Below are 11,967 nucleotides of genomic sequence, written 5' to 3'. Positions count from 1 at the left end.
AATACACTGGGAAGCATCATGGAGCAGCTCAGCTTACTGCAGCACTAAGAAGCCTGAGATGTGCCCCCAGAAGTCCTAATCACACACGTAAGTGAGGGCAGCACCACTGAGGACACTAACTCTCAGATGGATTTGTAGTGTGGCTGCTCACACCCAAGCTCAGCTAACCCAGGTGCTTAGTCCCTGGTGCCAATCACCCAGGTTACTTCTGCAGTGAAGACGTACCCCAAGTAGCAGTAAACCATTGTTGAGGGACGACCCTCACCTGACCACCCCAATCCTCAATCAATTCAGGTAAAAACTGGGCTTAGAATTCAGATGAGCCACTGAAAATCGGCTTCTGCAAGTGTTGGCCTGTAATACTCAACCTGAGGAGAGTGAAGATGGCGCTGCCCCCTCCGCCCCCCCCTGCCTGGGAGAGGTGGGTGAAGCGCCCAGGAGCTGGAAAGGTGAGGCTGAGGGAGCAGAATCAATGGGGGAGGGGCGTGGTGGCTGGAGAGATTGGCCAGATGCGAGGGGCATAATTGGGGAGGGGAGAGAGAACTGATGGGGGATTGGAGGGAACAGATGTGAAGGCAAGCCGCCTGTAGCAGGGACCAAAATCAGCTTAATAAATTTGCGTATGTTGGCCCTTCTGATACACTTACTGACACTCCCTCCCTCCAGTGAGACAATATCATCTTTTTTTAAATCCCCTTACTTTGGGGCCAGTCTGATGCATTGCGGGGGTCTACGCATGATTTTGTAATCTTTGGGGTTGGCAGTACTGCTTACTACTTGAGAACATGATCTTCATTTATTAAAAGCAAAAAACAAAGCAACTACACCCCCACTCCCACCCCCCTGCCCAAGCAAGAATTTAGTCAAACATTTCCCAGGAAGGGTAACCCCCAGGCACTGAGTAGTAAGGTTTGGCTCTCAATGCAGATGGCCATACAAGGTTGTTAGTATACGGAATAGTACTGACCTCACCAGATGCCAAATCTGTAACCCAAACAATGGGCCAGAGCGTGCCCTATGGGTCTGGGCACAGAGGAGACCTCTGCGCGCTGATCTCGCTATTCTGGCTCAAAAGGCAGAGTGAGCAAGCTCCATTTATGAGCACAGAGAGAAGGCTGCTTGGATGACCTTAACTATGCATTCCTATACTTTCAAAAGTTTGGGTTTCTTGATGTTTGACCTTCGCTCTTGAATTTCCTGGCTTTCTACTGATTGAGGTTTTTGTTTGTTTGTGTGATTTAAATAAAAAAAAAATCACAACACTCATATATTATTTTAACCTTTAAATTACTGATAGTCACTCTCAACCTTACTGACTTTTTTCCCCTGAGAATGTGTATCTGGCATACTGTGGGTCTCCGGCACCCGGGGGCCTACTTACATTGGCATCCCCTCCTCCCCCCCCTCGGTAGGCTGTGCCCCGTGTAGTGGGGATGGGGCCTGGTCATCAGCCCATCTTCTGCTCTCCCACTCTCCCGCACAGGGGAGCAGTCTGCAGGCCGTGTGCTACTCTCCCCCACCCCTGGACCCCGTCAGCGACAGTGACAGCGCCCTGCAAGGGGGCGTCTGCAGGCACTTGTCCCGCTCTCCCCCACTCTACCCTGTTGGTGGCAGCAACAGCACCCCACGGAGGGGAGGGGGTCTGTGGGCCCATTTCCTGCTCTCCCTCCCATTGTGGGGGTAGCAGGGGGGCATGATGGGCTCTGGGGGTTCCCACAGCTCCTTCCAGCACAGGGGTGGAGGGGCTGGGAGGCCACCCTGGTGCCTGCCTGCGACAGGAGCAGCTCCTCCGAGGAGGGCCTGACCTGTGCCGCTCCCCAGACCCATGCCTGGGGGCATGGCCCGCCTGCCTTCCCTCTTCGGTATGCCACTGATGTGTATTATTAAAGTAACAAGCTGAGTGAGGCATATCTTTTATTGGCTCAACTTCTGTTGGTGAACAAGACAAGATTTCGAGCTACACAGAGCTCAACTTCAGTTGCCCAACACTTCCTATTATAAAACACTTTTTTCAGTTGCTTATATCTTTGCCAAACCATTTGGGCTGAAATTTCTCATGCTGAGTATCTGCCTCAGGCTGATTTTTTGGGGGGAATATTTCAGCTAAAATGATTCAGCACTTCTGAGAATGAGAAAAATACAATGATTTGTCTGTGTTAAAACATTCTGATAACTGTTTTTTGAAAATCTCTAGTGCCTCCGTACTTCGGCTCAGGGACTTGAAATTTGCCATCAGGTGGCCTTTGTGTGAAAATCCATATGAATTTGGCCAAGTAATAAGCCTTTGCAAAGTTGCAATTCACACATGCTCAGTAGAGCCTTAGGAAATCAGTTAAAATCTCCAAAGACTCCATGCACAATGAGCATGCTCAAACCTCCCACAGCTCCCATTGTTGAGCAGACTGCACATGTGCCAGCTCCACAAAGCAAGTGCACATGCTCTAACCCAGGACTATGGGATGAGGGTGGTGGAGCACTGCCCTGTAATGGCTGCTTGGGGCTCTGCACCAGAACTGACATCAGGGAGCCTCTCTCTCCTGTGCTCTCAACAGCTCTTCCTGCTCATGCCCAGCTATCATGGAGAAAGAAGCCATTTGCTGCAAATGCAGAGGGAACAAAAGGCTGATCCACGGGAGACAACCTTGTGCATATGCATTGTGATGCGGTCTTCACTTACCTGACCATATATTATGTTTCCCACAGGCCCCCTGGCTCATTCAGTGCAGAGGATTGACCTGTTCTGGGGATGAATCGGGGTTCTGTGGTGAAGGAGGTTGTTGTCTGTAGTACTCCTGCCTTGTTTGTTACAGAGGTGGGAAAGCATGTATTTATTGCATGTACTGGGAGGGATGGGTTGAAAGGTGTGCAGTGAATGAGGCAGGGGGTTGTAGGAAGAAAGGGAATGGTCTCTGGGCTATGGCAGCTGAATGCTGTGCTGGAGAACTGGATTCTATCCCTGCCTCTGCTACAGAGGCCCAAATCCTCAAAGGTATTTAGGTTTCTAATTCCCACTGAAATGTTTTGAGTGCTTGACTTTGCAGCCTTAGTAATGTTCTTTAAACGTAGTTGCTTGTTTGTAACTGAACAGGGTGATTTGTCCCTTTTAAGGCATAGTGGGGTTCAGAGCCAGCCAAGCCAGTTCCATGACATGGCGCCTTCAAGGGAATAGGTGTTTAAGGGAGCAGCAGACCAACCTGAGGGATGGGGCCCTGTGTTAACCAGGGAGCTAACACCGGAACAGGATAAAATCCAGCTGTTAGCTTCTTTCTGTCATATCTTTATACTGCTTCCCACCACACCGTGCACATGCGATTGCTGGGTCGTTGCACTCCACCAGGTCACTGAAAGAGCATTTGCACTCAAGCAGTTGGCATCACAGGAGATGCTTCACAATTGGAGGCACTCTGCCAAAATCACAGATATTAGGGCCAGCGATGTAGCCCCACGTGACCATCACATCTCTAGACTGGCCAGCTCCAACATGGAGTCGATTCAGGCAGCATCATATAGTCCAGAGCTGATCTGCACTAGGTGTAGGTGCTCAACTGTTAGGAGCCGGAGCACCCAGGCTACAGTATTGTCCTCTACACCTCTTGGCCATAACTGAACCCTTGTCTGTTTGGGTGACAATATTAGGGGTTTAAAGGTGGCAAGAAAATTTTGTCGTGCATTCAGTCAACTCAGAGTTGGTATTATATCATGTAGTGGATGTCTGGGATCTGTGCATTGCCTTGAGTGCTCGACTCTACTAGCAACGTCCTGGCATACATCAGGAGAAGCAGTATTTGTGAGGCTGTAGTGGTCATTGATGTGGGTAGGCTTAAAGCATCCAGTAAGATAGCAGTAGGCAGTGTTAAGTACAGGGTCTACCTTCTCTGCGTGAGGAGATCGTGCCCTCCCTGCCCAGGCGCATTCAGCCAAGGAGTAGCCAGTGCTGTTGATCACAGAGTGGATTGGTTTGCACCCAGTGTGATGTAACTTGCTTGCTGAGAATGTTGTTTTGAATCCTAACCTTGGCTTTAGTTGTCTCGTGTCTCTAAAGAAGGGTTGAGAGTAACACCAAGGTATACAGGATGTATGGAATGAGTAAGTTTTGTCCCAAGCCAGTTGATGTTGCGTTGACATTTGGTCTCTTGGTTTTTTAGATGGAGTGCACTGGCTTGCATCTTATCTGGGTTTGCACGCAGTTGATTGGCTGCAAAGTACTTGTCTAGCGTGTTAAGTGCATTCACCAGAATACTCCCTATTATGCCAAACTCCTGTTGTATTGTGTGGTGATGCACATATCTCCTTGTGCTGGGGTAGCTTGGCTGGTCATTTGTGTAGATGTTGAATAGTGTAGGTGCTAAGGCACTACCATGAGGGAGGCTGTTCTTCTGTCATTGCCTTAGGCTCCGTTTGAAACTAAAGCTCACAATGGTCTGCATTATCTAGATCTCCATTTGAAGCAAAAGTTTTGTGTGTGGTGGGTCTTCATTACCATTAGTACCTCATCAAGGAGCCCACAATGATGGACTATATCATAGGCAGCTGAGAGATAAACACTGCTCCTGCAGTCAATCCACTTTCATGTCCATCTTTGATATGTTTTGTGATGTTCAGAAGCTGTCCAGTGCATGACCGACCCAGGTAAAAGCCAGCCTGTTTGTTGATAAGAAGTGGTTCAATAACTGGGGTAAGGCAATATAACAGTTGTCACTCAAACAATTTTAAAATATCACACAGGAGTGAGATAGGTCAAATGTTTTTGGGGTCAAATGGTTCCTTACCAGGCTTCAAAAGGACCACCACGTTGGCTTGTTGCCAGATTTTCAGTATCTTGTGCTGAATGGATGAAACAGGTATTGAATGCTCTCAGGAGCTATTTCCATATGTGTGGGCTGAAATTTTTATCTGCTCACTTTGGATGTCATTTAGGCCTGCTGATTTCCCTGTTTCAAGGCACTGATGCCAGTGTCCAATTTCTCCATAGAGAAGGGCGATGTAAGACCTAGATTGCTTGATGTACCCGGGAGTATTTGCCAAAGTGATGACCAGTTTGCCAAAGTGATGACCACTTAACCTTCCCATTGAGTAGCATTTGAAGAGCTATCTGATTAGCCGAGATGTTGAAATGTCCACCCATTTTTGTATTGCTGGGAAGTCTATATATGGTCAGCCACACTTTTTTGCTGTTATGGGTCACATCCATGGATTCTCTCAAGTTCTGCCAGCATTTAAGGCATTCAACTGTTAGCTGACCTCAGGGGAGAGAAAAGGAGCTTTTGAAACAGGGCTGGGACCTGGTTACTGTTGTTGGGAAAGCTGGCTTGAACAAGAAGGGAAACCGGAATTCCTTAACTGGGGGGAAGTGGTGTACAGCCCCACAAAGAATGACTGTGGAATCTCTTAACCAAGGGGAAGGGTTTGGACCTGGGAAGCCAGAAGAGGCTATTTTTATAGACTTAATAAGTTGGACCTCAGGAAGGGACTATTACTTTAAGTCCTTGGAATGCAAACAAGTTATGGGGGGGACTAGAAAGAAACTGAGGGTGATGTGCCTGCAGTGCCACAAAGAGGAGTGCTCCAAGGATTGCAATCTATAAGAAGGATTTACATTATCTATCCAATCACTTTGCTAAGGAGCAGATGTGATGAGGAGCTACTTGGCCCTGTGATATTAGATATATTTGTGCAGTATTCTGTTTTGAATACACATCTGGTATACTCTATCAACTGCCCACTAGATGGCACAAAACTGCTGCTGTCCAAGCAATAAACAATGCAAAAATCTGTTTTCTGCTTCCAGTAAGAAACCACAATGTTGCAAACGTGCAAACCTGATATTAAAAAGAAAATTTCATACAAACTCCCAGATATGTAAATCAACATAGCTCTGTTGAAGTCAACATATTTACATATCTGGGAATTTGAAGTTAATAGAGCTACACAGATTTACACCAGAGGAGGATACAACCAATCACTTTAATTTACTACAAACATGCAACCTGGACTATTCAGTTACGTATGTAGAAATTTATTAACCCTCAACTGAATTACCCAGATTTACACATTAGCAACTTTGGGCTTAGAAACTATCTAATGGGTGCTATAGAAAATCCTAAATTAGAGCCTGATTCTGCCACCCTTACTCACATTGAGTAGCACTGTATTGCTTGAGTAGTTCCATTGACTTCCATAGAATTATTTCCTGAGTCTGGAGCTACTCAGCATAAGTCAGATTTGGCTGACTAAATTGGTACCATCAACTCTTTACCATAGGTTTGGTGGAAATATATGGTTGTGATACTGTTCTTCCTACATATCTAATTGCTTTTGTATTACTGAAAATAGAGAGAAGGCACTGTGTACAGTGGGGAAAAACAATGGCCAATGGTGGAAATTCAATAGTGACACCAGGCTGATTGCAAGCCCAAGAAAATACTCTTAAAACTGAAGAAAAAAAAAACTCAAATAAATAAATCTTCAGCAGTGAGCCTCAGAGCCTGGGTCAACTGCTATTTTCAGCCCCATAGCACAAGCCTGAGACAGTTGAGCTGGGCTTTGAGAAGCCCTGCCAAGTTTTTTGTTTTTGTTTTTTTTTTTTTGCAGTGTGGACACACCAGAACCATTGGAACAATTAACGCTAGACTGAGTCTTTAGGCTCAGCCCAGAGAAAGTGGCAGCCCATACCTGTATAGCTGGATCTATAGATCATGTATTAATTATATCGATTACTTAAGAATTCCCAGTTATCACTATGAAGGTTGACAGGTTTGGAGTTTGTCAGTCAAGGTGGCCAGCTGTTTGGCAGAACCCAGATTGAAATTCAGACGTTCATTGAGCAAGCCATTGTGATATTAATGTGGGATTAAAATCTATGTTATAGCTACAATTGCTCTGCGCAGTTCCTGCCCTGTTTGCCTCTTGCTCAGGGATGGGAAGGAAGGAAGTTGCTGCTGTCCTTGGGAGGATGAAGCTTACTTTTCTGCTTGCTGGCCAGAGAAGCTGATCTGGTGCAAGATGAAGCCAAGACTCTACTCCTCCCTTCAGCTGTTTTCACCCATTTGCTTGCATTGAGGAGCATCCAGAAAACAGAGACTTGTGCTCCACACTGAATTCAAGATCTAAACCAAGCAAGGGGGTGGAGAGGCAGGGCTTTGCTCCCTTTTATTCCTATGCTCATCTGAGTAAGATAAAGACACAGTCTAGCCCTTCGTGAACAGCCACAGAACAACACAGGCATTGTTGTCATCAATGGTCTGGCCAGGAGCACAACTCAGACTGTACTTTGACCAGCCAGCCAATGTAATAGCAGTATAATTAAATGCAATATGGAGCCTGCAACATGATACTGAGCATGAGAAAGAAATACACTGTCACTGACATCCCTTGGAAGTAAACACAGCATCCCTATTTCAGAGGTTGCTTTACATAGATAGTCAGGCTAATGTGTCCATAAACCCAGTCCAAGTTATCTGATCCTTTTTTCCGATTGTGTCATTGATACGAATGCACGTGGTACTATTGGCGAGGTTGGAGAACCTCAAGCAGGTGCCATCACAATCTCTTTCCTGCCAAGGTGGCACTAAGGATGTGGCATTCATTATCCTGTTCAATTGCAATCTTCTAAACAATGGAACCTGAAATTAATATTCGGAGGAAAAACAAAATATAACCTAGGAAGTCACCCTTTCCACTGATTTTTGTCCATAGTGTAAAGGTTGTAAATGCTCATGTTACTGAGATCTGTCCACCTCATGGTAAGCAATGTAATACAGGTTATTTTCAGACACTATGGGATGCACGGGATTTGGGGCAGGTTATGGAGAGCTATCATCATTGATAGGAGTAGAAATTATAATATAGTTCTGATAAAAAGGAATGTGATACACCTGCCTTTGCTGTGTGTTTCCATAGTCGGTCTGGAGGAGGCAATTCATGCATTTTATCAGGTAATTGGGAAACCTTTCAAACAGCATCAGCGCTTTGCCACACATATTTTGGGTAGTGGAATGGCAATTGGACAAAGTCGTATCAAACAATGGAGGCTGATTCTCTCAAGCAATCTCTCTCTTTTATGAGATGGTGCTGTGGAAAGGAGAATTATCTGTACAGGGCTGTAAAAATGCAGATAAAATAGAACTTCCTTCATCACATGCTTGGTGGTTGCTAGGCTATCACTGGCTAACTGATGGAAGAAAAGAAAACCTCTCCTAAATATTAGTGAATGGTACAATAGGCTATCGGAAGGAGTGGTAATGGAAAAATAAACACACCAAGTATGAAATTAGCAAAACAGACTGAAAACAAATAGATCTCAGATAGCTGGCTCCCATTTATGGGTTAAAATTTTCTTCAGAAGCAGCAAAAACAAAAGCATTCATGTCATCTGTTTGAATATCAAATATTAAACATGTAAACATAGAGTTCCAGAAATGGTGAGCCCAGCAAGCTGAAAGACACTGGGGACCACCTGGGTAAAGCATAAAAAAGAAGGCGTTCATGCTGAGAGTGATGGAATAGTATTAACCACAAGGCAACAAAAGCTTATTGCATTCAAAGGCAATATTACAGTTTAGTAATGGAAAGGAAGTATTGCCTGATTCATGTGACAAACTTATCTCTTCTATTTGAAATTTAATCCTAAAAAGTAAGATTTTTGTTTCCAGAATGGTTATTCTTGAAAAATCTGAAGACAAAGGCCCACGGCTTTTGTCACGAACACATGACCTTTTTTTCCCTGTATTGTTCAGGAGTGTTCCAAAGGCCACGTGATTGGAGCCTGGCTAGGCTTATTCACACTAGCTTAATCTAACTAGGACGGCTAAAAATAGCACTGAAGACACGGTGGCACAGGCTTCAGCCAGGGTTGTAGACGCTTTCCCAGAACTGTGGATATGCACTCACAATCCTGCCAGGTCTCCACTGCTATTTTTAGCCAGACTCCCCATATTAAATCTTGCATGCATGCCTGTCCATGCGGCAATCACACCTTGAACTGCAGTGTAAATATACCCTATGTGACAAGTGAAAGAAAATGACTCTCTCTCTGCATTTTCTCCTTTCAAACTCTGATACATTTTCAATATGGGTAATAGTTGGTCAGATTAGAGATGTCAAGCAGCGAGGGTTGGAGATGTTCATCTTTATAAACCATTCTAGTCAGTGTATTATGGCAGTCAGAGAATGCAAAGGAAGGTGAGTGTCTTGTTTTATAATGGCCAAGAAGTAAATTATAAGGATTTACAGTTTTTCACACAAAAAGGGCTATTCACCATCCTGTTAACACAAACTGTTCTTTAATAATTTCATTAATCAAAATATATTTTGCCTACAGCATTTTCTCTATTCCAGAGTAGTCACGTAAATCAGGGTTCTTAGATTTCTACTATTACACTTAACAAAAAGGGCCTTTTCAAAGAGGCCTTAACCCATCAAGCCTTTGGTCACACACAACTACTACCTCTACATGTTCTTTTAAGTCAGTGACACCTGTGTGCACACACGATCAAGGCCAGACCTATGCACTATAGGATCAGCCTCAGCTCCTGGAGTCATGTAACTACAGCAGATGTTTTTTTTAAATTACATTTCTAGTCCTCATGGTTTTGAAGAAAATATGACTCTTGTAACTGATGTAGCAGTGTCTAGCCGATCATTTGTTTACACATAGAAACTGCACCAATTTAACGAAATCAGTTTCAAAATCAAAGTATTTAAATCAGTACAAGTCCCTTGTGTAGAGACTCTGAAATCAGTTTAAAAGTGGCTATAACCAAGTTAGCTTAATAGACTGAAAAATTTACACTGGATTAATTTCCCTGGCCCAAATTCTGTTCTCATTTCCGCTGAAGTAATGAAAGTCAGGGAAGTTACTCTGGGTTTACACCATTATAATAAAGCAAAGTTTCGCCTTTTTTTTTTTTTTTTTTGTATATAAAGATCTGGAGCAAAGAGCCAGAATAACAATTTACCTGTGTTGCACAGGGAACAAATGGCTTTTCCAGATGCTAACAAGGATTTGAGAAGCTTGCACACATCCTCTGCAATTAACCCAATGGATCACCAAAAGGGAATGTAGTCTGGCTAAATGGATATTTTTAGCCCAATTCACCATAAATAGGGATTTTACTGTCTTGAAATGAAGCTATATCAGACAGATCACCTATTAATATTTATATTTATGTAACCCTTCACCTCTCCCTTCCTTCTTTCCTCTGTACTGACCGTCGTAGTTGCAATGTTCACCTCTTGGTTGTGGCTCCACCCATCCCCCTATGCAGGCTGCTGTCCGACACAGGCTTGACCAAGCCCCCTCTGCTGCTGTCTCCTACCGCCTTCAGGCCTTGCTGAGTCCCCGACGGCTGACAGCAACCCACCTGGTTCCCGCTGACCCTGGCACTGACCACGTCTGGCTCCCGCCAACTGCCGACTGCGCCTGGCTCCCGCTGACCCTGGCACTGACCACGTCTGGCTCCCACCGACTGCACCAGACTGGCACCGACTGTGCCGGCCTCTCTGCCGGAGTTGACTGTTGCTGACTGAGCTCTGTCAGTTGTCAGGAAAGGTTTCCCAGGACCTCTACTGGTTCAGCTCTTAGTGAATTTCAGCTCTTTAGTGATTCAGTTCTTAGTGAATTTCTCAGTTCATGGGTAAACCTTCTGCTGACACCAAGGCAATGTCCCTGCTTTCAAGAAACAAAAGACTCCAAGAGGAGTCATTAATTCTACCTTTTAACAATGGAAGGAGAGAGTTACTCTATGCCTAGGGGTAGCCCTTTGCCAGGGCCAGCGCAATCCCAATAAGAGCCTCCTCACCCCCTTCCCCCCCCTTTACAATGCTGAAACATCTGTCCGCCACCTTGTGGGGCTCTGTTTAGTTTGGGGTGAAATATTTTATCATAACAGGCTAAGCACAGTTCTGCTGACATCTGTTCATACAATTGAAGGACAACATTTCATTAACCCAGCAGTTAACACAAAAGTGGTTTGTAGCCCAAAACCAGCCCTGCTAACCATTTCCCATTATGCACAGCACATAGGTGTGCTTATCTATATACAGTGAAAATATGCTAAATACTTAATTGTACTCATGCAAATACAAAGCCCATGCAAATAAAGTGCCCCCCCCCCTTTCAGCTGACTGAGCAGAAGAGAGTGCCACTCAGACCTTGCTTACATTTAGTATTGGGTAGTGTCACTGATGTGCACCAGACACCACAGAATCAGGTGCATGAGGCAGATAAATCAATACACCCACGTAGCCCTGCTAATATAAAGCTCACAAAGCAAACATTAGCAGCCTTGCCCATCAGACTAGTTATGGACAATCCTTTAAGGGTTATGTTCTCCAAGAAACCACTAAATTGTTTTGTCAGTTTATGAAAGACATAATGCTACTCTGACAAGTGTAATGCAGAACCATAACAAAACCACAGCAGCACTCAGAAATGACCAGAGACTCACCTTTTAGCATGAAGAAACAGTGATTCAAGTTACTCACCATCAGCCCTTACAAATTCAGATCTTACTGAGGAGCAAAATGGAAAAAGTGTGCTATTAGACATAGTTAAATGCCCCCCACAACATTGGTCTTTGCTTTCATACTGTTGGTACTTTTTGTGTCAGCATCATGAATAGGTGATGATAATTATTATCCTCAATCCACTGCAGCTAACTCATGCCCACTTAATCATGATTTCCACTAACTGCTTGCATGCCACTTTCTTTTCATGGCATTAATAGGCATGAAAGATGCCACAAAAGCTTACAGTTGCAGGAGCTTGCCTTTGAAATCTAAACACTAGATGTGGCAACACCAAATATGTTATTATGATTTGACAGATGGCCTGGCAAAGAAATTACATGAGCTTTGTGTAATCAGGTCCAGATTAAGCAATGTGCACTTGGGGTTGCCATCTCAGCGGAGCCCTTGACCACAAGTGGGAAGGGGAGGGGGAGCGGGGCAGAAGAGAGGAAACACACA

This window comes from Emydura macquarii, unplaced genomic scaffold, assembly GCF_026122565.2.
Source record: "Emydura macquarii macquarii isolate MOO-44397 ecotype Brisbane River unplaced genomic scaffold, CSIRO-AGI_Emac_v2 contig_3019, whole genome shotgun sequence".
NCBI lineage: Eukaryota > Metazoa > Chordata > Testudines > Chelidae > Emydura > Emydura macquarii.
Note: the sequence above shows the minus strand (reverse complement) of the source record.